At 38.2% G+C, this 25,566-nt stretch overlaps 1 long non-coding RNA gene across 1 annotated transcript in view; it reads right to left on the bottom strand.

The window, feature by feature from the left end:
* Window positions 1-4,214: 4,214 nt before the first annotated feature.
* LOC144771577 (uncharacterized) overlaps window positions 4,215-25,566 on the bottom strand; it is a 199,560-nt gene continuing 178,208 nt past the window's right edge. Inside the window, exon 3 of the long non-coding RNA XR_013599364.1 lies at window positions 4,215-4,287. This is a non-coding gene — a long non-coding RNA (uncharacterized LOC144771577). The remainder of the gene's footprint in view (window positions 4,288-25,566) is intronic.

The following is a 25,566-nucleotide window of genomic DNA, read 5'->3' on the forward strand; positions in this document are numbered from 1 at the left end:
CAGTGGATGAACACTGTAATGTTCATAAATGTCTTCACTTCTGGACACATCTACTTTTTCAATTTGTCCAGCAGACAAATCATTTTCCTCTTCTTGATTTATTTCTTCTTCTCCTACGTATACATTTTTATAGTATTTATTGTTTTTGACCAAATACAACGTCTCCTTTTTGACTTTTCTAACATCCACTAAATCTTGCCAGATTTTCTTACTCTTTGTAGGCACACCATTAACTAGAATAACTAAAGGTTCCTCTTGTACATTTTCAACACCAATTGTCTTAAGGTTTTTCTTTAAATCAAGAGGCAAATATACAACTCTTCCCTTTAATCCTCTTTGTAAATCTGAAGGATTTAATTTCCATGTCTTAGGCTCCATACGAACAATAGCCGGAAATGGATGCACACATTGAATCAGAATAGTCTCATAGGTATTTAAATCTTTCAGTACAGATGGAATACTCAACTCAAGATTATTATGTACAGCTCTAGCAGGCATTCTATTATCACTTAATTTATTATAACAATATTTACAATATTTACAAATACGTTGATCAGAACCCAAATCAAAACAATCTTCTACCAACAAATAAGTTGCAACATTTTTCCACTCATAATTATTTTCCTCTTCACTTTTTAAATATAAATCAACTAACCTGGTTTGATTTTTGTAATGAGTGCGTCGACAACACACACAAGGAAAATGTGGTTTTTCACCTGCAATAACCTTAAACTTTGTTATTTCCTGTTCAAAATTTTCAGTATTAAAATTCTGAACATTTTCTACCACATTTCCTTCTATTACTGTATCAGATTCTGCACTGTCTTCTTCTGGACCAAAGTAACTAATCTCAATTTCTTCACATATCATCATTTAATTCAGATCCATGCAAAAGAGCACTATTTAACTGTTTGAGCTTAAGTGCTGGACTTTTTGCATAATACAACCTTCTCACTAATTTCCTTACTTCGGTATGATGCACTGCTAACATCCTGAAATGGTGAAAAACACTCTGGCATACTTTTTTAGAAAGACAAGCCAGAGAATGCCCTTGCAGACCTGTTTTTTCTCTCACTCTGCAAGGGTCTAATTCTTGCAACATTTTAACTTTTTGTTTAAGACTTTCCTTAGCATACTTACATAAGAAATTGCGAAAGAAATCAATTGAATCCTGTCCTACACTGCAAATACTACTACAATTCCAACTGTACACAGGAGCCTTAGGGAGTCTCCCTAAAACTTCATCAACTATCACCTCTTCTGTATTTCTAATGACAATTTTCACTTTTTCAATAGGACAACCGTCCTTCACCTCATATGCTCGACCACTGGTGTCAACTGCATGCAACAAATCATTAGTTTGAAAGTAACTCTCTTCATTAAAAAATGGCTCACAACTTGAACTATGCATCCATTTTCCAGAAAAAACATCACAGAAATTAGTCCGATTAATTACTCTTTTCCATTTACACTTAGCTTTTAAAACTTTGATTCCCTTATTCAGTGTATTTATTCTAATAATTACTAAAACAAATAACTTTTTTTTCTGAAATGCGCATTCAACAACGTTCTCAATATACTTTTTTTTCTTATAAAAAGCAGATTTCCTTTTAGAAATTTTTTCATTTTTTAATAAATTCAAAACTACTCTATTATAAAACATACGTTTCCTGATTTCCGCAAACTGATTAGTACGTCTATTAATTTGTTCACCGCAGAGTTGGGAAACATTTTTCTTTTTTCTCTGATTTGTCCTTGTAGATACTGCCAAATGTTTTTCCTTTCCCACATTATCCCAATTTTTTTTACTTTGACATAATTGTTTTAGAAAATCCTTCATTGTCTTACCAGGAGCACTCTTCTTTTTGTCCGTCTTTTGTTGATTACGTAATTCTTCTAATTGTTTTCTCTTGGAATAGTATGTTTGTTTTTGTTTTTTCCTTTTTTCATTTTTGTTCATGTTGATTTTTCTTTCTGTTCAAAATTATAATCTGTTATGAATAAAGAAAAAAAATAATATAGACCTCTACTAACATATAACATAGAAATTATAACCACTAAATAATGTAAACACTGGTTCAGTTTACAAGTAAAATTCATGCATAGCAACAGTCTCTGAACAGAGTAGGAAATCATGTAGTGAGTGCTTTTTCTCACTTGATGGCAGAGCATTGATATGTCAAAATTATAGACGTATTTGCTGAGAATAATATTTCAGGGTTAAAAATAGTACAGTAGTTTTCGGGCGGTGTAGGGGGTCATAGTGGAAATAATGTTTGTGACCCTAATCTCTAACACACTTCATTAAAACATTTATTCTAATATTAATTAAAAACATGAACGATCAATACTACAAGAAGACTGACTCATAAAATGTTTTATTATAAATTAAAAATGTATTCGTCACACATTACATAGTCCAATAAAACTTGCAACATGACATCATCCGGTATTTCATTTTGATCATAAACAAAATTTTGATTTTCCAATTCAAAAGCTTCTACCACTTCAACAAAAGAACTGTCCAAACTCTCATCCATAAAATCTTCATTTCCAGTATAATTTTCCTCTGGAAAAAGTTCATCTTTCAGTTCCTCTAATAAATCACTTGAGATGTCAAAATTCAAAGCAACGTTTTCTTGATGCTCTTCCATTTTATCAATAATATTATGTTGCTGGTCCTTCCAAAAAAATATAAAGACTTAATTATATCTTTTTCACAAATAGATAATTAGAAACTACCTTTACCAATTTTATAAGTACATACATTACCATACTTTTAAATACATTAACTACACAAATTAATCTGCCACCTTCCTCTTTTTTGAAAACAGACTCACACTGTGATCCTAGTCACATAACACTATCCTTTGCAATTACTGCAGTCAAAAGGGTCTTACTGTGAGTTTTGTTTAAGGGTTTTCTGGACTATAGAACTGATGAAAGACTTTATAATTTATTTCTAGGAATGGATTTTCTAAGTTTATCACAATAAACTGGTGTTTAAACTGTGTACAGACTGAAGGTGGAACTCACAGTGCAGAAATGTAAATTCACTAAAAAGATTACTACTTGCCACAGAGACAGTTGGTTTTGCCTTTGAACAGCACACTCAGAATCTAAATTGCACAGCATGTACAAAGTTTCATGCTAAACATGAGCAATCATATCATAATAGACCTCTGCAAATGCTTATAAAAGGGTCTAGAGAGATGGTATAGGCACACATATAGAGAGATGGTGCTGACGAAAAATAAAATAACGCAGGCAGACAGTAAACTGTTACAGTCAGAGAATAGATGGTGCACTGCTGCAAGTAAAAGAACAGATGCAGCAGTTACAAAAAAGAAGGTGTAGAGACACAGTGAGATGGTATGAGCAGAGAGACACATAGTGCAGGCAGAGACAGACATAGTAGATTGCATGTAACATGCTGGTCATGTGTCTAAGATCACACTGTGAGTCAAATTTGATTTTAAATTAATCTGGGTGAATAATTTGCTTAGTTGATGTTTAGAAGACAATTAGGCTTCAGGATATGTACTGTTAGAGAATCTTAAGCAGCACATCTGTTAGGCCTCTTATTTGCTAAAAAGGCTCTATGTTGTGCATGTATATGGTCTGTTTTTTGCCAGTAGAGACGGTGAAATGGTATAAAAACAGACACAGATGATACAATAGTATAATACAGAAAATTTACTAGAAACAGACACTGAAATGTTACATCCAGAGGCTATAAGAAGCACACAGAGGCGCAGATAGAGAAAACAGTACAACCAGAGAGTGCGAAACTACAGACAGAGAGGAAAAATATTTATCATGGTAGGACTGCATAACACACACCAACAGCCATATCATAATAGGCCTCTGCAAATACACGAGAACGGATGCAGACAGATAGTACAGCCAGAGTTAGAGAGATAATGCAGATTTAGAAGAAATAATGCATGCAGACAGTAAACTGTTACAAGCAGAGGATAGATAAAGCAGGACTGCAAAGAATACAACACATGGAGCAGTGCCATAAAAAGATAGTGCCGAGAGACAGTAAAATAGTATGAGAACATACATAAATAATGCAAGCAGATACAGACAAGGTACACATAAAAGATAACATGATACAACACAAAACAAATGGTGGGAACATTGAGAGAATTTTTTCTTAATATTATAAACTACACAAAAATAGATCCCCTTTACAAATTAGCAACTCACCTTTAAAAATGGTTTTGAAGGTTAAGAACACTCTCAATTACACTCTAGATTCTTGGATTTGAGCAGCAAACACTAAAAAAACAAACAAACAAAAAATTGTATTACCATGTTACACACATCTTTATTACACAGCATAGAGCCTTTTTGGCAAGTAAGAGGCCTAACAGACATGCTACCTAAGATTCTCTAGCAGTACATATCATAAAGCCTAACTGACTTCAAGAAATGATTTTTAAACACATCAAATAAGTAAATTATACACTCATATTCATTTAAAATCACGCTTGACTCACAGTGTGATCTTAGACACATGAGCAGGATGTTATATGTAATTTACCATCTCTGTCTCTGCAAGCAGTATGTGTGTCTCTGTTCATAATATTTCACTGTCTCTACTGGCCAAAAACAAGCCACCTATATATAACCAACACATAACATTAATTTCTCATTACATGTAACATCCTGCTCATGTGCCTAACATGACACTGTGACTTAAGCTTGATTCACCCATCAGTGTGATGTTAGGCAGATGACCAGAATGTCACATGTAATCTACCATGTCTTTAAAAAACATGTACTTCCATATTTTTAAAGACATCAAGTAAGCATATTATTCACCCTTTTCCTTTTAAAATGAAGCTTGACTCACAGTGTCATCTTAAACACATGAGCAGCATGTTGCATGTAATTTACCATCTCTGTCTCTGCAAGCAGTATGTGTGTCTCTGCTCATAATATTTCACTGTCTCTACTAGCCAAAAACAGGCCACCTATATATAAGCAACACATAACAATACTTTCTCATTACATGTAACATCCTGCTCATGTGCCTAAAATAACACTGTGACTGAAGCTTGATTCACCCATCAGTGTGATGTTAGGCAGATGACAAGAATGTCACATGTAATCTACCATGTCTTTAAAAAACACGTACTTCCATATTTTTAAAGACATCAAGTAAGCATATTATTCACCCAGATCCATTTAAAATGAAGCTTGACACACAGTGTCATCTTAAACACATGAGCAGAATGTTGCATGTAATTTACCATCTCTGTCTCTGCAAGCAGTATGTGTGTCTCTGCTCATAATATTTCACTAGTTCTACTGGCCAAAAACAGGCCACCTATATATAAGCAACACATAACATTAATTTCTCATTACATGTAACATCCTGCTCATGTGCCTAAAATAACACTGTGATTGAAGCTTGATTCACCCATCAGTGTGATGTTAGGCAGATGACCAGAATGTCACATGTAATCTACCATGTCTTTAAAAAACATGTACTTCCATTTTTGTAAGACATCAAGTAAGCATATTATTCACCCAGATCCATTTAAAATGAAGCTTGGTTCACAGTGTCATCTTAAACACATGAGCAGCCTGTTGCATGCAATTTACCATCTCTGTCTCTGCAAGCAGTATGTGTGTCTCTGCTCATAATATTTCACTAGCTCTACTGGCCAAAAACAGGCCACCTATATATAAGCAACACATAACATTAATTTCTCATTACATGTAACATCCTGCTCATGTGCCTAAAATAACACTGTGACTGAAGCTTGATTCACCCATCAGTGTGATGTTAGGCAGATGACAAGAATGTCACATGTAATCTACCATGTCTTTAAAGAACATGTACTTCCATATTTTTAAAGACATCAAGTAAGCATATTATTCACCCAGATCCATTTAAAATGAAGCTTGATTCACAGTGTCTTCTTAAACACATGAGCAGTATGTTGCATGCCATTTACCATCTCTGTCTCTGCAAGCAGTATGTGTGTCTCTGCTCATAATATTTCACTAGCTCTACTGGCCAAAAACAGGCCACCTATATATAAGCAACACATAACATTAATTTCTCATTACATGTAACATCCTGCTCATGTGCCTAAAATAACACTGTGACTGAAGCTTGATTCACCCATCAGTGTGATGTTAGGCAGGTGACCAGAATGTCACATGTAATCTACCATGTCTTTAAAAAACATGTACTTCCATATTTTTAAAGACATCAAGTAACCATATTATTCACCCAGATCCATTTCAAATGAAGCTTGACTCACATTGTCATCTTAAACACATGAGCAGCATGTTGCATGCAATTTACCATCTCTGTCTCAGCAAGCAGTATGTGTGTCTCTGCTCATAATATTTCACTGTCTCTACTGGCCAAAAACAGCCCACCTATATATAAGCAACACATAACATTAATTTCTCATTACATGTAACATCCTGCTCATGTGCCTAAAATAACACTGTGACTGAAGCTTGATTCACCCATCAGTGTGATGTTAGGCAGATGACAAGAATGTCACATGTAATCTGCCATGTCTTTAAAAAACATGTACTTCCATATTTTTAAAGACATCAAGTAACCATATTATTCACCCAGATCCATTTCAAATGAAGCTTGACTCTCTGCTCATAATATTTCACTGTCTCTACTGGCCAAAAACAGGCCACCTATATATAAGCATATATATATACCAGACTTTTTACCAGAAATTTTTTTCCATACTAAATCGTTTTTAACACAGAGCACAACCCATTTACATGACCACTACAAAGCAAAGCAGAAACCTAACTCATTTCCAAAATTCATTTCCAATATACACCATACAAAAACACAATATGCTTATTAATCTTCCCCATACTGCATACAATAGTGTATCTTCATTAAATAGATCATATTTCAGATACCACACAGGCACAGAGTAAGATGAGACACAGGCACAGAATACCCTTTAAGCTAAAAGAGGCAAACTGTTACAAAGCACATGTGACATTATTGAAAATTATATAAATATAATTTCTGACTTTAAACAGACACTCAGAGTAATCCTTGACCAAAATTTAAACAGAAAACATTTTCCATAGTAAATCGTTTTTGACACAGAGCACAGCTCATTTAAATTACCACTACAGAAACAAAGCAGAAACCTAACTCATTTTGAAAATACATTTCCAATATGCACCATTCTATTTTTAAACAGCATTACAAAATAACATGACACAAAATACAAGAATAAAGAAGCACAATAAGCTTATAATCTTCCCCATAGTGCATACAGCACTCTATCTTTATTAAAATAATAATTACTCACCTTTAAAAATGCTTTGAAAGATGTAGACAGTGTCAATCACAGTCAACAGATTTTCTGAAGCAGAATCTCTGAGTTATGCTTCTGACACTAGAGCCTGATAATAATGGCACAGATTCTTTTTCATTTCAGACCCATATTCTTGTACATAGCCAATAAAAATTCTTCCCACACAAATTCAAAACCAAACTGCACATTTTAATTGGTTGTACATTTGAACACTTTGAAAGTCACATAACATTCACCCATCCCCCCAGTGCTCATTCCCTTGTAACTATGGTAACTCCCTCCTAACCCAGCACACCTGCAGAAGTTCATCATACAATGTTGCAAAATATTCCATCAAGGGTGTTTGACCTCTCACTGTACTACCTAATCATGTGCCATGTTTGTTTAAATGATTTTTTCTCAACCATTGAAATGACTTATTTAAAAAAAAAGCATGCACCCTAATTTTCAGTGCTGAATTTTAAGAAAGCACCAATCATTTCTTGTTTTTCAAGTGCACTGAATCTCAACCAGTTTTTTTTCATAACTCCCACTTTCAAACTGCCATTTCATTTCCACAACTCATCTGAATACAAGCACATCTACCTTGAAGATGCCAAAAGTCTGGTTTGTGGGTCATAGCTTTGTCCACTGGAGTCAAAAATACAAAGCTAACAGAGGTAATTACAACCTTGATTTACCAAATGTGGACATTGTATGGATTGGACAGAGAGGATTGAAATGTCACCAATTGATTCCATTGGTAAAATCCTTTATGCATCTTCCACACCCTGACCTTATAATTGTGCACTGTGGTGGAAATGATTTAGGCACATTGACTGGTGTAGGTCTGGAAATGCTTTTAAAGGACATCTTTGCGCAATTGATGACACTTTTTCCAAAAACTGCCTTGGTATTTTCTAATATATGCCAAAGGCAAAAATGGAACTGGTCCAACCAATTTTGTCCACAGATTGAGAAAGCAAGGAAACATGTAAATAAATCTGTTTCTGCGTACATGAGAGACTATGGAATGGGTAGTATATACCACAACAACTTGCATTACAACATGTAAGGCATCTATAGGAGAGATGGTGTACATTTCACCGATGAGGGGAATAGAGTCTTCCTCTGTAACATAAGACTCTGCATCGGTACTTACTTGTACTTACTTGTAAGTACCAAAAACACCCAATAAACACAACGGCTCTTTTTAGAGCCATCTAACATCTAAACACTCAAACTTGTAATTTAACTCCATTTTTTGTAATCTTTTTTTGTCGCCGTGCGCACACCGTGCGCGCACCTCGTAACTTTTAAGTAAGAAAACTAAAAAAATGTTTCTTTTTGGCTTTGGGGGTCCTTAATGGACCCCCTGAGAAAACCTAGGGGGTAAGGGAGTCTCCACCCAGTCCCCTTTCCACGGTCTCCGCTATAGTTTTTAACAGTCTTGTAAATCGAGGTGCACAACCGGGTACGCACACCTCACAACTTTTTAGAGAAAAAAAAGATTTTTTTGGGCCTTGGGGGTCCTTAATGGACCCCCTGAGAAAACCTAGGGGGTCAGGGAGTCTCCACCCTGCCCCCTTTCCACGGTCTCCGCTATAGTTTTTAACAGTCTTGTAAATCGAGGTGCGCGACCGGGTGCGCGCACCTCTCAACTTTTTAGGAAAAAAAAGTAATTTTCTGGGCCTTGGGGGTCCTTAATGGACACCCTGACAATACCTAGGGGGTCAGGGACTGTCTACCAAGCCTCCTTCTCACGTTTTGAAACTTTTATTTAAATCGAGTGAAGCGCCATTTTGAGACGGGGTGCGCGATCGGGTGCGCGCACCCCTCAACTTTTTAGAAAAAAAAGGTTTTTTTCAGCCTTGGGGGTCCTTAATGGACCCCCTGAAAATACCTAGGGGGTCAGGGAGTCTCCACCCTGCCCCCTTTCCATGTTGTGCCCCTTTGTTAGCCACAATATGTGGACTCGCACTGACAAAATGGCGGTCAATACTTCCTGATTTCCTCGAAATCGAATGTTGATAGACGACAAACAACAAATCAGAATTCCGCTCGCGCACGGGAAGGTGCGCGCACAGTGCGCGCTTATAGATATATAATTGATTTTAACTTTAATTTTCACAGCAACTACTGGAGGGATTTACACAATTTAAACAAAAGCGTAATCTGCGAGCCAGACTCTACCTTTTTGCCAAATTTCTAATAATTCCATTCAACCATTCGGGCTGTAGCCGTGTCTAAAGGTCCTATGGAAAATAACATGGGGAAAACACGTTTTGGGCCCCCCCTTTTTCTCAGCCCCCACTTCACGAATCCCCCCGAAACTTTCAGGGAAGGAGCGGAGCGGAGCTGGCCAAAATTTTGGAAAATGACACGCAAATTCCTCCACCGGCGCCATTATTCCCAATAGAATGTTGCGGATTTCCTATGGAAACCAGGTCCTTACTATAACTACCTACTGGCGACCGCCAGTAAGTAATATATATATATATATATATATATATATGAAGAAACACTCCTGTTCCGTCAGTGATCGGCGGAACCAAACAGGTATGGACCTCTGGCTATCCTTTTCCAATGTAGCGAGTGGCAATTACGAACAAAAGAATCCCTCCTCAAGTGAGTTGCAGGATGACGTATTTATTCAATAAAAAGACGACGCGTTTCACTCCACTAGGGAGCTTGTTCACATAACGCGCTCAGAAACACTAGGACAATTTATAATAAAAATAAAAGTGGGACAATTAAAAAAAGTGCACGCCCTCTCTGCATTACTGATAAACATAGTAGACAGACTCGTTCTTTTTTAATATATATATCACCTACTGGCGGTTGCTAGTAGGTAGTTATAGTTAGGACCTACTTTCCAAAGAAAATCCACAACATTCTATGTAGAATAACTTTGGCGCTGGTGGACGAATCTTCGCGAATTTCTCCACAAAAATGGCCTGCTTGGCTCCGCTCCTTCCCTGAAAGTTTGGGGGTGATTCAACACGTGGGGGCCAAGAAAAAAGGGGGTCCCAAAACATTCTTTTCCAATGCAATTTTCTATAGGGACCTTTAGCCAGGGCTACAGCCCGAACGGCTGAACGGAATTACACCAAATTTGGCAGAGAGGTAGAGTTTGGTTCGCAGATTGTTTTTTGTTGTTAAATTGGGTAAATCCGTTCAGTATTTTCTGAGAAAATTAAAAGTAAAATCATAGCGATATCTAGAGACGAAGTACAGCATGTGTACGGAAATCCGTGCAATTACGAGCACGAGCTGCATGCTGATTGGCTGTCAAATGTGCGTCAACAATCCAAACCAGGAAGTGTAGGCAGCCCTCTTGTTAGTCACAAGAAAACAGTAAAACAAAGTTGAGAAACAAGGAAAGGGGGCAGGGTAGAAACATCCTGACCCTCTAGGCTTGCTTAGGGGGTCGTACATGGATCTTTAGGCTCAATTTTTATTTTTTTTAAATAAAAAATGGGGGGGTACGCATATGGTACACGTACGCGGTGGAAAAGGAAAAAAAAATAGAAGTCCGTTTTATTCATTAGGACCCCGGGGGGGCAAGTTCCAGTGGCAATTTCTTTCCAAAATGGGGGGTTTGTAAAGTGCCCCTCTGTGGTTTTATTTTGAAGTATGCGGGGGGTTACGGTCCTCTTCCCCTCAGTCTTGGGGACCTTCACCCCGAGGAGGGTATATTTTTTTTATATATTTTTTTAAAAAGAGTGTTTTCAGCTCTCCCTCACACGTCGCGGGGACCGTCACCTACCTGGGGCAGTAATATGTAAAATGACCTTCCAGCCCCGGGTACCTGCACTCCCCGGGGTTTTTTAAAGTTGGGAGGGGGTCCCGCGGCCCTCCTCCTGGATCCCTTGGTGGCCCTGGGTTCCACCATCTCCCAGGGTCGGCTCTTGCAGTGTCTCGGGGTGCGTACTTCCAGGACACTGCTGTTTGCTATGGTCGGGCAGTACCGTTGCCGCTCCCACTTTACCATAGCACACCGCTTTCTTATTTGAAAAAGAGAGCAAGTTAATCTACTCTCTCTTTCAAGTAAGAAAGACGATTGTTTTTCATCAGAGAGAGCAGCATGTTACCTGCTATCTGTGTTAAAGCAATGTGGGCTGTCGAAGAACGTGGGGAGCCGTCTGGGATCGTGGGGGCATTGGGGCTAAAAAATAAAAAAATAAAGTTATTTTTGAGAACTAACTTTACTGGTCAAAAAAAGAGCTATATTTCTATGATAGTATGTAAAACTTTCAGGTTTTTTTGTGCACCAGTTGTACTCTCTACACATGCGCAGCCTCGTTTCCAAGCCCACGTTTTTTTTTTTCTTCAAGTTCGCAAAGCAAGCCTCTCCTCATTTCAGGTATTAAATTTGCCGCTTTCTTTTCCCGGGCCATGTGTATCACCCGCTGCTATACTTTTGTAATATATTAATAAACATATTGTATCTATATTTATTTGAAATGTAGTGTTGAGGCGTCAAACGTTGATTACATACTCCGTCCACTGCCATTTTAGTAGTTTTCCTCCATTATTTTTATTATACCTGTTACTTTCATTTTACCCTCCGCTTATCTTCTCTAAGATCCATGAGATTTCCTGGCACACACACCACGGTGATTGTCCTTGGCCTCCGATCTTATGACTTGGTCACACGCATACCTAAAAACTAATTTGAAGGACGTAAGCCAGAGCCATTACAACGCGTGTTCGTCAACACAAAGACATTTTTAAGATTATGCGTTTATCATGGGTGGTAAATGCTTAGTAGTTGTAAAAGCATGTGTGGTAAAGCCATATGCGTGCTAATGGCTTCGTGGTGACGATCACGCGTGGTTATGACCGCGGTGTAATGGCTGTTTCACCCAGGACACTGCAGGAACAGAGTCTGGGCGTGGTGGACTCTAGGGCACCAGGCGGAGGGCACGCAGCCCCTCTCATACAATATAGAAATCTTTGTGGGTGATTGTTTCTGTGGTTTGAGGGGCGTCATTGATGCCCACACACATAATTTTGTAGGGGGGTAGGTTTGCATTAGAAAAAGTCGCAAGAGGTTTGTAAATGTGGTACACATTGTTTCTTACTAGTTTGATTTCTTTACCATGTTGTAGTGTATCCAGAGAAAATATAACTTTTCAATCTTACTCTTGAACATCATACTATAGTACTACAACATTATAAATATTATTTTTATTGTGGACCGTCAACCCCACCACAAAAAAAAGAAGTATGTAGTTTTTTTAATTAACTTTCATTAAAAGAATACCTGTAAACGAAACTTAATGATAACTATATTATAAACAACTAGAAAAATAACTTTAAAAAACCAAGATATTAAACAAATTGTGAAGTGGACACCAAAAGACGTATGATTGGTAATCTGCAAAACAAAAAAGAAAATTAGAGTTTAGAATTATGTAGATGTGAGTAAATGAGCTGAAGCATTACAAGTCAAGGTAACAGTACGGTTTTACGTGTACAGTGTGCCTGGTACATTTTACTTCTGTTATAGTGCCGCGTTCAAGTGGTGTCTATATCCCCTTCCGCGCTCATGACGAGCTGAGCTCGTCATGAGTTGTGCCACTCGCACGCTCATGACGAGCTCAGCTCGTCATGTAACGCGGCTTTAAGAAAAACGCAGCGCGCAGCAGGAAAACCGCTAGCGTGCATGCAGATATGGAAGTGCCTACTGCGTTACTGACACAAAAGTGGCACAACGGAATTGTAAATACGCCGACTTATTTCTAATGCATTGTAATGAAGGCATTGTATATTTAGGCCTCAGTACTTACCCTCCTTTAAACACTGCGGCCAGACACTGCGGCCAGTGGAATTCACAACTTAAAGACACCTTTGCTTCTACACGTGAAAACAGACAGCATTTTCAATAAGTTTAAAAGAGAAAGAGAAATTATGTCACAAAGAGTGAGAGAGAGAAAGAGAGAGAAAACAACATTAAAACTGTCTCGCAGAGTCTGGAGTTGAGATTTTTTCTTGAAAAGTCAGACGTAGATTTACAAGCTGCTTGCCTCACTTTTCCCATGTGAAAAGTGAGAGAAAAGTGGCGTAATAAGCTTGTATATCTGTTTGTCAGACTGTTGTAAACTATCTGTTGTCACTGCTCAGAGGTAATTATTCATTTTACACAGTGAAGCTGTTGCACACTACCGACTTTCTCCTTTCACAAATGAAGGTACCACTACAGTTTTACGTGTGCAGTGTGCCTAGTACATTTCAGTTCTGTTATAGTGCCGTGTTCAAGTGGTGTGTATATGGAAGTGCCCACTGCTTACAGACACAAAAGTGGGACAACGGGATTGTAAATATGCCGACTTATTTCTAATGCATTGTAATGAAGGCAATGTATATTTGGGCCTCTATGCTTACAGTTGTATAAACACTGTGGTCAAACACTGCGGCCAGTGGAATTCACAACTTAAAGACACCTTTGCTTCTACAAGTCGAAGTAGACAGCATTTTCTATATGTTTAAAAGAAAAACAGAAATGATGTCACAGAGAGTGAGAGAGAGAAAGAGAGAGAAAACAACATTAAAACTGTCTCGCAGAGTATGGGGTTGATATTTTTTCTTGAAAAGTCAGACGTCAATTTACAAGCTCCTTGCATCTCTTTCCACATGTTAAAAGTGACAGAAAAGTGGTGTAATGAGCTTGTAACCCATCTGTTGTCACTGCTCGGAGGTAATTATACATTTTACACAGTGAAGCTGGTGCACACTACCCACTCACTCCTTTCACAGATAATTTGTTGTTCCGGAAGCAAAATTCTTTGTCACCTTGTGCCATTGCTGTGTTTGAAAGATGGTGCTCTACGTGTGGAAGAATCCTTCACTGTAATCAAGAGAGTTAATCATTTCAATTCAGATAAGGTTGTATACAGCAGAGTGGAGATAGCAGTGTCCACATCTTTAAAAAAGAAAGAGAAACTATGTGAGAGAGTAAGAAAGAGAAAGGGACAAAAGGGTATTAGTAGGTGGGAGAGACACACATGACAGGGGAGGGGTACGTGAAGCCAGAGACGCAACCACAGTCAAAAATATCGGGGGTGGGTGGCCTAGAAAAAATTTGGGGTGGGGGCTTTAGTTCAAGCAAAACGGAGAGTGGAGCTGCAGGGGCTGTAAGCAGGGGGGGTATCAAAGCCTCATTAACAAGCAAAATGTCTTTAAAAGACCTGTGACGTACTTGGGTGCGACTGTGAGTGGGCCCAGGTAGCTATCTCATCCTAGCTGAAGCCCCGTTAGCCCACTTTTTTTTTGCTCCTGCTGCATACTACATATTCTCTCCTTTGACAGATAACTTGTTGTTGTTTCAGAAACAAGCTTCTTTGCTCACCTTGTGCTATTGCCGTTGTCCGTGTTACATAATACATCGTGAAACTGTACATCTAAAAGATATTAAAAGAAAGATGTTATAATTGGTAATTGTTGCTATATTAATTTGGAGTTAGATAACATCGCGCTTTTAAAGACGTTGATTGTCAGATTTCTACGAACTGTTTGTATTGTGAATATATTCCGGACATTTGAGCGATTATAAAAACTTTACTGCTTTTGGGAAAAAAAATTAAACATGTAAATTAATATATTATGTAGGAGTGCGTTCGTCTAAAATACTAAGTCGCATTTTTGTATGTAGTCAGCTACAACTCTAAAATGGCGTACAACACGTGCGCTCCGTCTTTTTTATACATATGGTCACGTGTGTAGTGACGGATACGCTGAATGGAAATTTGGGCTTTATAATGTTGTTGTTTTTTCCTGGTAGCGTAAGAGTGGCTTTCTTTTTTCTAAGTGACGTTACAATACAGTCACCATGTATGTAGTCTATTTTGTGCCGCATTTTATTGTATAATGCGTTTCAAAAACTAGTTGTGGTAGGGTGATTTTAAATTAAACTGTGAAGTCTGCTTACGAGTTTGTTGAGTGAGGAAATATATTTTTTTCTATTTTCAATTCTAATATAATTGTGCTGGCTTTTCTCCTTTAGCGTGCAGTACTATATTATTTGATAAAATGTATAACTGTTGAAATCATCTTTGAAAGTAGAATGGAAGTATGTAAGCTGCTGTCTGTGACGAAAAGCAATGCCGGTTCCCGCAGGAAGTGGGGAGCCGGCTGGGACCGTGGAGGCCTTGGGGCTCTTCCCACGGTCCGCAACGTTGCATTTGAGCCCCGGGGAATGGGGTCCTCGGGGATTATAAAAAATTAGTGATAAAGGCTATTTTTTTTATGGTAGATTTATCTTACGCGTACCAAGCACGTATGGACGACGTACGGTGCGAAGATTGGAAGTCATCCCATAAGGGTACTGAAGGAAGAAAAAGAAGACTATTTTTCAGATATTTATGAAGTGTATGTGTTTAGATGTTGGGTGGCTCTAAAAAGAGCCCTTGTGTTTATTAGGAGATTTTAGTACCTACAAGTAAGTACCAATGCAGAGTCTAAAGTTCAAGAGGAATACTCTGTTTCCCTCATTTGTAAAATGTACACCGTCTCTCCTATAGATGCCATCCATATTGAAACGTAGATTGTTGTGGTAGATGGACCCCATTCTGTAGTCTCGGAGAAAGGCAGAAACAGATTTATTCACATGTTTCCTAGCTTTTTCAATCTGTGGACAATAGTGGTTGGACCACTTCCATTTCTGCCTTTGGCATATATTAGAATATACAATGGCAGTTTTGGGGAACAGTGTCATCAATTGTTGAAAGGTGTCCTTCATAAGCATTTCCAGACCTAGCCCTGTCAAAGTGCCTAGGTCATTGCCACCACAGTGTACAATTATGAGCTCAGGGTGTTGGAGATGTAAAAAGGATTTCACCAATGGCACTTTAATCCTCTCTGTCCAATCCATTTAATGTCTACATTTGGTAAACGTAGGTCTTTGTGAATTCTTTTCTGTTGAGCGTACCTTTGGCTCCAGAAAATATAGCTGTGTCCCACAATCCACACTGTAAACCACTTGAAGAGATATCTGGATGCACTCTGAAGGTCTCTGTGTAAATGAAATTGAAAAGTAAGATTTTTCTAAAATGGTGGACAATATGCAGTTTTGAAAAATGAAAAGAAATTATTGGATGTTCGACAACATTCTACACTAAGCTAGGATGCATGTTTCTTTTTTTTAAAAGCCTGATTTTTTTTGGTTCAGAAAAACTGATAGAAAAGAAGGTTACATAAGATAAGCTGGTATATTCTCAAGTCAAGCACACTTGCTGTTTTAATCTGCAACAATGTATGATGAATTTTTCGCCCGGCTCCTGCAGTGTTATGGGGTGGCTATCCCTGGGACACTGCTGTTTGCTATGGTAGGGCGAGAGTTCTGTTTCAAGTAGGAAAGTAGATTGCTTTTCATCTTAGAGAGCAGCATGTAAGCTGGTCTCTCTGACAAAAAGCAAGGCTGGCTCCTGAAGGACGCAGGGAGCCGGCTGGGACCGTGGGGGTTTTGGGGCTCTCCCCACGGTGCTGAACGTTATATATTTGAGCACCGGGGGATGGGGTCCCCGGGGATTGAAAAAAATTAGTGATAGATGCTACTTTTTTTTTTACGGTATATTTAGTGTACGTGTACTGTGCGAATTCTGAAAGTCGTTTCACATAAGCGTACGTAAGCAAGAAAAAAATCAATAAAAAATATATATTTTACAGATATCTATCAAGTTTATGTGTTTATATGTTGGTTGCTTGTAATGAGACCTTTTCTCTTTATTGGTACTTATAAGTAAGTGCTCATGCATAGTCTAAAATTGTTGAGGAGCAGTGTTTTATACAGTGCTGAATTTTTCACTTCTGTTGACAGTTGACTTTTGCATGATCTGTTGGGGGTAGGGTGGAAAGTTATGTCAGTTGGAAAGGTTTGAAATGTTAAAGCAATAGAAATGTGTGTTTAATTTTGAATTAGTGTGTGAAGGATTTTAATTGGTTGTTTATATGTATGTATATGTGTAAAATGGGAGGGAAAATGTTCCATTTCGTGGTTCTGCTGCAAACACTGAACTAGAGAGATTCTGTATAAGAATATCTGCTGTGTGAGTGGCATTCTTCTTAATCTACAAATCAATTCAAAAGGTGAGTTGATAAATTGTATGGGAATGTATGTGGTGCATCTTTGTACATTAAGGAACTATGGGGCATTTTATCAAGACAGGAGATAAAATTATCGCCGCTTTATCGGCTAATAACTGCTGATAAAACAGCGATAATGGGCTTGATAATATGCTCTATGGAATTCCATTCGAAGCCCATGTTAGATGTGAAGGACATCTAACATGGGCTTCGATTGGAATTCCATAGAGCATTTTATCAAGGCCATTATTGCCGCTTTATCTGCAGTTTTCTGCCGATGAAGCGGCAATAATTTTATCGCCTGTCTTGATAATATGCCCCTGTGGGCCATATTATCAAGAAATGGCGATACATTATCGTTGCTTTTATCGGCAGAAAACTGCCTCTAAAGCGGCGATAATGGGTTTGATAATATGCCCTTGTGAATTCCCATAGAACCCCAGGTTATGACGTTAACCTGGGCTTCTACGGGAATTCACATGGCCATAATATCAAGCCCATTATCGCCGCTTTAGCGGCAGTTTCCTGTCGATAAAAGTGGCGATAATGTGTCGCCCTTTCTTCATAATATGGTCCTATATTTGCCCCTTTTTCCATAATTTCTAGCCTTTCTTTTTATACTTCCCTCTCTCTCCTCTTACTCCTTTCTCTCTATCGGTACTACTGTCTTTTTCTTATATTATCCTGTGTGGTCGTATTGCCCTTGTTTTCTTTATATTTTCCTGTTTCTTCTCTTATTCCTTCTGACCCCTCATTTTCTTCCCTTTTTCTTCATATTTAATTTTTTTCTTTATACTCCCGGTTCTGTACTCTTTCTTGTTTCTCTCCCTCTCTATATAGTTTGGGTCGATTTACAAGCCTCTTTTGCGTCTTTGTTGTTTTTTTGTGTTGGGGCATATTATCAAGGACCGGTGTTAAAATTATCGCCATTTTATCGGCAGGAAGCTGCGGATAAAGCGGCGATAATGGGCGTGATAATACGCCCTTGTTAATTCCCATAGAAGCCCATGTTCTGACGTTAACATGGGCTTCTATGGGAATTAACAAGGGAATATTATCAAGCGCATTAACACCGTTTTATCGGCAGTTTCCTGCCGATAAAACAGCAATAATTTTAACACCGGTCCTTGATAATGTGCCCCTTAGTTTTTTTTATGTAATAGTGACAGAAAAAAAGGGTTAAATTGCATATGCATTTGGAAAATGAGTCAGTGTTGTTCAATGAAATGTTGTAATTATATACATGGAATATGTATAGTCATTTAAACGTTTTTCAGTAGTAAATTGTAAAATGCATGGTCTCATTTTTTGTCTTATATCACACTGTGCATGTGTGTACATTAAGGAGTTATATTCACACCTTTTTAAACGTTTTACAGTAGTAACTGTGTTTTGGTAATATGCATGGACTTATAAGTTTTTTGGGTAATATCACTCTGTGCATGTGTGCATATTAAGGAATTATGGGCCATATTATTAAGCCTGGGCGATAAAATTATCACCGCTTTATCGGCAGGAAACTGCCACTAAAGTGGCGATAATGGGCTTGATAATAGGCTCTATGGAATTCCAATCGAAGCCAATGTTAGATGTGAAGGACATCTAACATTGGCTCCCCTCCCCCCACCACTTCTTGAGGCATCCTGGGACCTAGATCCCTAGGTGTGGGCGGCCGAGCGATCCGAACATCACAACTCGCTCGATCGCCTGATTTATCAAGAAACTTTGAATATATAACACCTCTAAGGGCTAGTTTTTCCCTTCCTGTTTTCTCAATTCAGAAAGTTCATGCAGATACGCCTCCGCTTGGATCTCGCTAACAAAGTTCCTTGAGGTTCCTTTATAAAGTACTCTTAAACGTGCTGGATTTAGTAAATGAACTGGTGCTCATTTTTTTTCAAATGGGGCAAAGAGTTGCCGCAGCCTCCAGCGGCGTTCGACCGTTGCGTGAGCAAAATCCGGGCGAACAAAGAACTTGTTCCCATGGTATTCTTTTTTGCTCATCGGTCGGGCCAGGTCATAAATTGCTTCTCTTAAAAGAAAGCTTCCAAAGCAGACCAACATAGCTCTTGGATATTGATTTTCTTTTGGAGATCGTTTGGGGAGTGTTAGAGGAAAACGATGAGCTCGTTGGACTTCACGTTCTAGTTCCCATGTTTGAAGTTCAGGCATGGAGGATTTTAAGAGGTTAATGATATATCCCTTCGGGTCGCTTCCCTCTGCACCTTCTGCAATTCCCAAAAAGCATAGGTTATTTCTCCTCCCTCGGTTCTCAAGATCCTCCACCTTTGTCATTAGATCTTCAATAGCTCCGGCTTGGACCTTTTCTCTACTTTGAAGTTTAATAACATCTGCTTCCAGATTTTCTGTGCGACTCTCTACCGATACCATTCTATCCACTAACTCGGTGCAAGTTTTATCCACCTTCTGGATAACGCCTTGAAGTTGTTGGATAGCTTTGTGATTCCTTTGGCTGTCTCTTTTAACATCTAGGTGGAGATCCTTTATGGTCTTCAGGACCTCGCTCAAGGTTGGTTCCACAGAAAATCCTGATTTGCCAGATTCCTGATGTTGTTTTTCCTTGTGTTTTTCGCCTGCACCACTATTCGGGTTTCTGAATTCTGTGTCTCTTATAAATATAGGTGTTAAGCTTTTCCGGAAAAGTCTAGATTTTTTCTTTGTCTGATCCTGGTTACTCCCCTGATCCGTTGTTTCATCATCCATGGGTTTGTGGAGTTTTCTATGTTTTGATTTTTTTTTCCCTTCCGCTTTCTTTTTAAATACCAAGTCTCAACCAGATCCGCCATTATTCTTTATGTCTCTCTGATCTGTCTGATCGATTACTTCCAGTCTACCGGTAGGTGAAATTTCGTCCTCGCTGATCGCGCTTGAGTCTCCAATTTCACTAGAGATCGATAAACCGGTTTCATAAATTTCAGAGTTAGATCCCTCTGTTGATTCTTCGCTCCCAATTTGTAATTTTTTTATCTCCGATTGTGATTTGTCCATCATTGGGCGTATAATCCAGGTCTAGTTCCGCATCTGTAGTCGTTTCTGTGCCTCCGCTGTATATAGTTATTTCATCGCCAGGAAGTTTATTCTTCATTGCATCCTGTAGCTTCCCATTACTAATGTTGTTACTATTGCTGAGATCCTTTTTACTGCTTTTTATTCAAGGCTTCCTTCGAGATTGGTACAAATATAGTTGAGATCCTTGGTTGTGTTTCATCACATGTTCCCGTTAATTTAGCCGCGGCCTTCAAGTTTTTAATAGTTTGTAATCTTTTAGCCTTTTTAACCAGAAGCTCAATCTTTTCATCAGTTTGATCATCGGACTTTTCTACCGGGATATCTTCATTTTGCTGATCTTGTTTTTTCGGTTTTCCCCTCTCAGTCTCCTTCTCAACAGTTTTTGTGACATTTTTATTTTACTTTTAGTTTTCTCCATGTTGTTTTTATGGTTTGTTTTACCATTACCATTGCCATCCATGTAATCATCCATACCTCCTTTTCCATTTCCATTTCTTGCCCCTTTGGCCTCTTGTGACTTCATTCCTCTAGTTTCTGGTCTTCTGATGGAGCAATTGTTTTTTGATTGATAGGTCACCGTTTGTTTTAAACTACTTCCATGATCCCCAGTTGCTGATGTGCTTTTGGCAACTGCTTTAGCCACTTCATTTTCCTCGATCGTCTCAGTTGCTTCATCCTCTGAGAGCATCTCTGAGCTCTCTAGGGTCGCTCCTCTACTAGATGCTTCACACGTGGTTATTTCAGACATTTTTGTACTATTCGTGTTTGAATCTGTGTTTGAGTCTGTAATTCTAATACCACTGCGTAAGTTCCTTTAAAATCGTTGGGGTCATGCAAATCCAAAGTACAGCCCAATTCTTGCTTTTTTTTTAAGAGTCTTATTGAGATCTTTTGTAGTTTTGTCCTCCACTCTAAATTTCTTGAGCTTTCACACAACCTGTACTTATCTTTATATATTTTTATGCAAAGGCTCTCCTTGTGTTTACTTCTCCCCCCCGATTTTCTGGAGAGAATAATTTGAAATGTGCTCATATAGACAGACAGTTTGTAAACTTGTGGATTTAGTAAGCTTTTGTAAGCTTTTTGTAAGTTTTTGTCCTTTTGCCCCCTTTTGCTTATTTTTTTTGCTTGTATTTTTGCTTGTTTTTTAAGCTAATATTAGCTATTGTTATCTTTTGTTTGCTACCTTCTGTGCCTTCTGTGCCTCTGTGCATCTGTGCCTCACCTCACCTTGCAGCCCCCGGAATGAGCAGTTAACAGGTGGCTATAAGTAATTTGTAGACGCTCCCTACCTCTAGCGTGACAGCCTGTCGATGTAACTCCCAACAGGCAGTGCTCTGATGACGTCTCCCTCGGTAATCAGCAGTTGGCTACAGACAAGCAGAGCAAAAGAAGACCAGATTGTTTGCTTGCACGAAACAATAAAAAGTCCCGAAAATAGCCCAGCCCCAGTATTTGTTTGCCGTTTTGCAGCCTCCTCTGCAAAGAAGAAAAAGGTACGTGGTCCCAGCGCGCCGCACACAGCACGCTGCACAAAGCCCAATAAGTCCAGTGGGACCGAAGCAGGGGGAGCCGACAGCTGACAGCAGAGGACGAAGCAGGAGAGAAACAATCCTGCTCCCAGGATCAAAGCTCCCGATCTCGGAGACACCATCCTCGAAGCACCGAAGCAAAGTGGTGAAAAACTCAGCTAGCCATCAGATCAAAATTCCTCAGGACCTGGAGCGAGTTTCGATGCGACTCCTCACTCCGCCGCCATCTTGCCACTCAAATCTGAGATACTGAGTTATTCTTGTATTTCCTTTTGTCCTATACTCCTTCTCTCTGTGTTCATATTTTCCTCTTTTTCTTCATATTTCTTTTCTCTTTTCATTTTCCGTCCTCTCTGTTTATACGTCTTAAATCTGTTCATATTGTTTGCTCTCTTCTCTTACTCCTCCTTGACTCCCTGCATACACTCTGCAGCACTTTCCTCATATTCTCCGTGTTTTCATACTGATCTCTCTCTTTACATTTGTTTCTCTTGTCATACTTCTGCCTCTTCGTCATACACTTTTCACTCTTCATAATCCTCCATCTGTTTATACTTCTTCTTTTCTCCTCAGACTGTATTTTGTGTTCTTGTACACCCCTTTTTTCCTTATGCTCCACTTTTCCCCACATTCTTTGTGCTCTCTTCTGCATGTCCTTATACACACTGTCCTTTGCTAGTATTTCTTTTTTGTTCTTATAGTTGCACGTCTTTTCACATATTCCTTCTTTTTTCTTTAGAGTCTCTGTCTTCTTATAGTGCCCCCTCTGTCCTCTTAGTTTCTTTTTTCTTCTTATAGTCTTACTTCTCTCCTCATATTTCCATCTTTCTCTTCATAGTCTCCCTTATCTGTTGATACTTTTCAGTTTATTCATACTTCCTTTATCCTGTTATATTGCAGTGTCTGTTTATACTCCCCTTTTTCGTTATATTTTCCCTTGTTTCATACTTCTTACATGAAGAACCATGTGTTAAGAAAAAGAAAAAAAGTCCTGGTAAGAGAAGGAACACTTTTCTGAGGAAAATATTAAAGACTAGGAGTAGTGTTCACAAAGGAAAAATGGTATTAATGTGTCTGCAATGAAAAAGAAAAAGAAGAATAAAGAGAACAATCATTGAAAGTTAACTGCAGGAAAAATAGTGTACAGTAAATGGAGGAAAACAATTTATGGAAATTAGGAAAAAAATGTTTTTTAATACAGTTTTAAATTTAATTAAAGAAATGAAGGGATGTAAAAAAACAGCATTTTATTAGAAGAAGAAAGGTATAGAAAATGTAGTTGAGAAAGCTTTCGTATTGAAAACTATTTTTTTTAGTTTAGTAATCAATAGAATTTGATCACTAGATAAGCCAATCCATTTAATGAAGGCCAAAATTAAGTGGAGAAGAGTAATTAACAGTAGTAATTTTTGTGAGTTTTTTTGGGGTGAATGGAAACATAGTTCAAGTTCTGAGCCTTTTTTTAATGAAGAAAGTTATCTTCAGAGTAATGATTTGTTGCATGCAGCTGACACTAGCGGTCATGCTTATGAGGTTAGAAATGGTTGTTCTATTGAGAAAGAGAAAATTGTTCCTAGAAATTCAGAAGAGGTGTTAGCTGATGAAGTTTTAGGGAGACGTCCTAAAGCTCCAGTGTACACTTGGAATTGTAGTAGTTTTTGTAGTGTACAGCAATAATCTATTGATTTATTACGCAATTTCTTACGTAACTATACTAAGAAAAGTGTAAAACAAAAGATTAAGATGTTGCAAGGACTAGACTCTTGCAGAGTAAGAGTAAATTCTGGTTTGCAAGGTCATTCTCTGGCTTGTGTTTCTAAAAAAAGTATGTTGAAGTGTTTTTCACCATTTCAGGATGTTAGCAGTACATCATTCTGAAATGAGGAAATTAGTCAGAACACTGTATTATGCAAAAAGTCCAGCTCTACTGTTAAAAAAGTTTAAAAGTGCTCTTTTGCATGGATCTGTATCAAATGTAAAGAACGTTTGTGATGAAATTGAGGTTAGTTATTTTGGTCCTGAGGAAGACAGTGCAGAAATTGAGATATTTGTAGAAGGAAATCTAGAAGAGAATGTACAATATTATAGTACAGAAAATGTTGAGCAAGAAATTACAAAGTTTAAGGTGATTTCAGGTGAAAGGCCAAATTATTGTTGTGTCTGTTGTCAACGAACTCATTATAAAAATCAGACCAGGAGTGTGGATTTGTATTTAAAAAGTGAAAAGGAAAATAATAATGAGTGGAAGGATTTTGCAACTTATTTGTTGGTAGAGAATTGTTTTAATTTGGGTTCTGATCAGCGTATTTGTAAATATTGTTATAACAAATTAGACGAGAACAAAATGCCTGCTAGAGCTGTGCATAATAATCTTGAGTTGGTAAATATTCCTTCTGAACTGATGTATTTATATACCTATGAATCTATTCTTATTCAATTTGTGCATCCATTTCAGGCTATTGTTCGTATGGAGCCTAAGACAGGAAAATTGCCTTCTTCTGATTTACAGAGAGGATTAAAGGGAAGAGTTGTATATTTGCCTCTAGATTTAAAGAAAAATATTGAAACAATTGGGGTAGAAAATATAGAGGATGAGCCTTTAGTTATTCTTGTTAATGGCGTTCCTACTAAGAGTAAGAAAATCTGGCAAGAATTAGTGGATGTTAAGTAAGTGAAAAAGGCAACGTTGTATCTGGTAAAACATAATGAATATTACAGAAATGTGTATGTGAGAGAAGAAGAAATAACTGTAGAAGACGATAGTGACCTGCCATCTGGACAAATTGAAAAAGTGGATGTATCCAGAACTGAAGAAATCTACGAACATTACAGTGTTCATCTACTGCATTCTAAAGAAGTGATGGGGAATACTATAGAGTTATTCCAAATGAAAGAAGCAAAATGAAGGCCCATTAGTGTATGGGAAAAAAGCTTGGAAGCTCGTTGTTTCCCTCAATTGTTTCCCACAGGAAAAGGAGGACGCTATGATGACCGACCTGTGCAGATTCCTGCATCTGAATACCGGACATCAAGATTATATGCAGAAGATCCAAAATTTCGACAATGTATTCCGTATTTGTTTCATCTTTTGTTTGAGAGTGATTTGTCTGGACTTTCTTATGCAGTAAACCATATATTGAAAACTGGTGCACATCTGCAAAATGTTTCGGCAAAAGAATTTATGGATAGAGTACTGCAGAAAGATAATGTTTTGGAATCTCAGCTAATTAATCTCATGGCGTGTCAGCGTGGTACAAATGAGTACTGGTACCGTCGTCATGGAGAACTGAAATGAATGCTAAGGAACTTAGGAACTCCTACATGGTTCCTTACTCTAAGCTGTGCTGAATATGTTATGTTATGTTATGTTATTTTTATGCTTCTATAGCGCACGGCCACTCCATGGAGCATCCCGGCGCTTTTTCGAAGGTACCCACCAAATGAGGGAGAAACATAACACTGAAGGGACATGCAACACACACATAAAAAAGCAGCACCAGTCTAAGGGAAAAGCCATGTTTTAAGGGCCTTTCGGAAGGACAGCAGGCTAGAAGCCTGTCTTAGAGAAATCGGGAGGTCATTCCAAGCACGAGGAGCTAAATAAC

The sequence above is a fragment of the Lissotriton helveticus genome, chromosome 8 (genome assembly GCF_964261635.1).
Source record: "Lissotriton helveticus chromosome 8, aLisHel1.1, whole genome shotgun sequence".
Classification (NCBI taxonomy): Eukaryota; Metazoa; Chordata; class Amphibia; order Caudata; family Salamandridae; genus Lissotriton; species Lissotriton helveticus.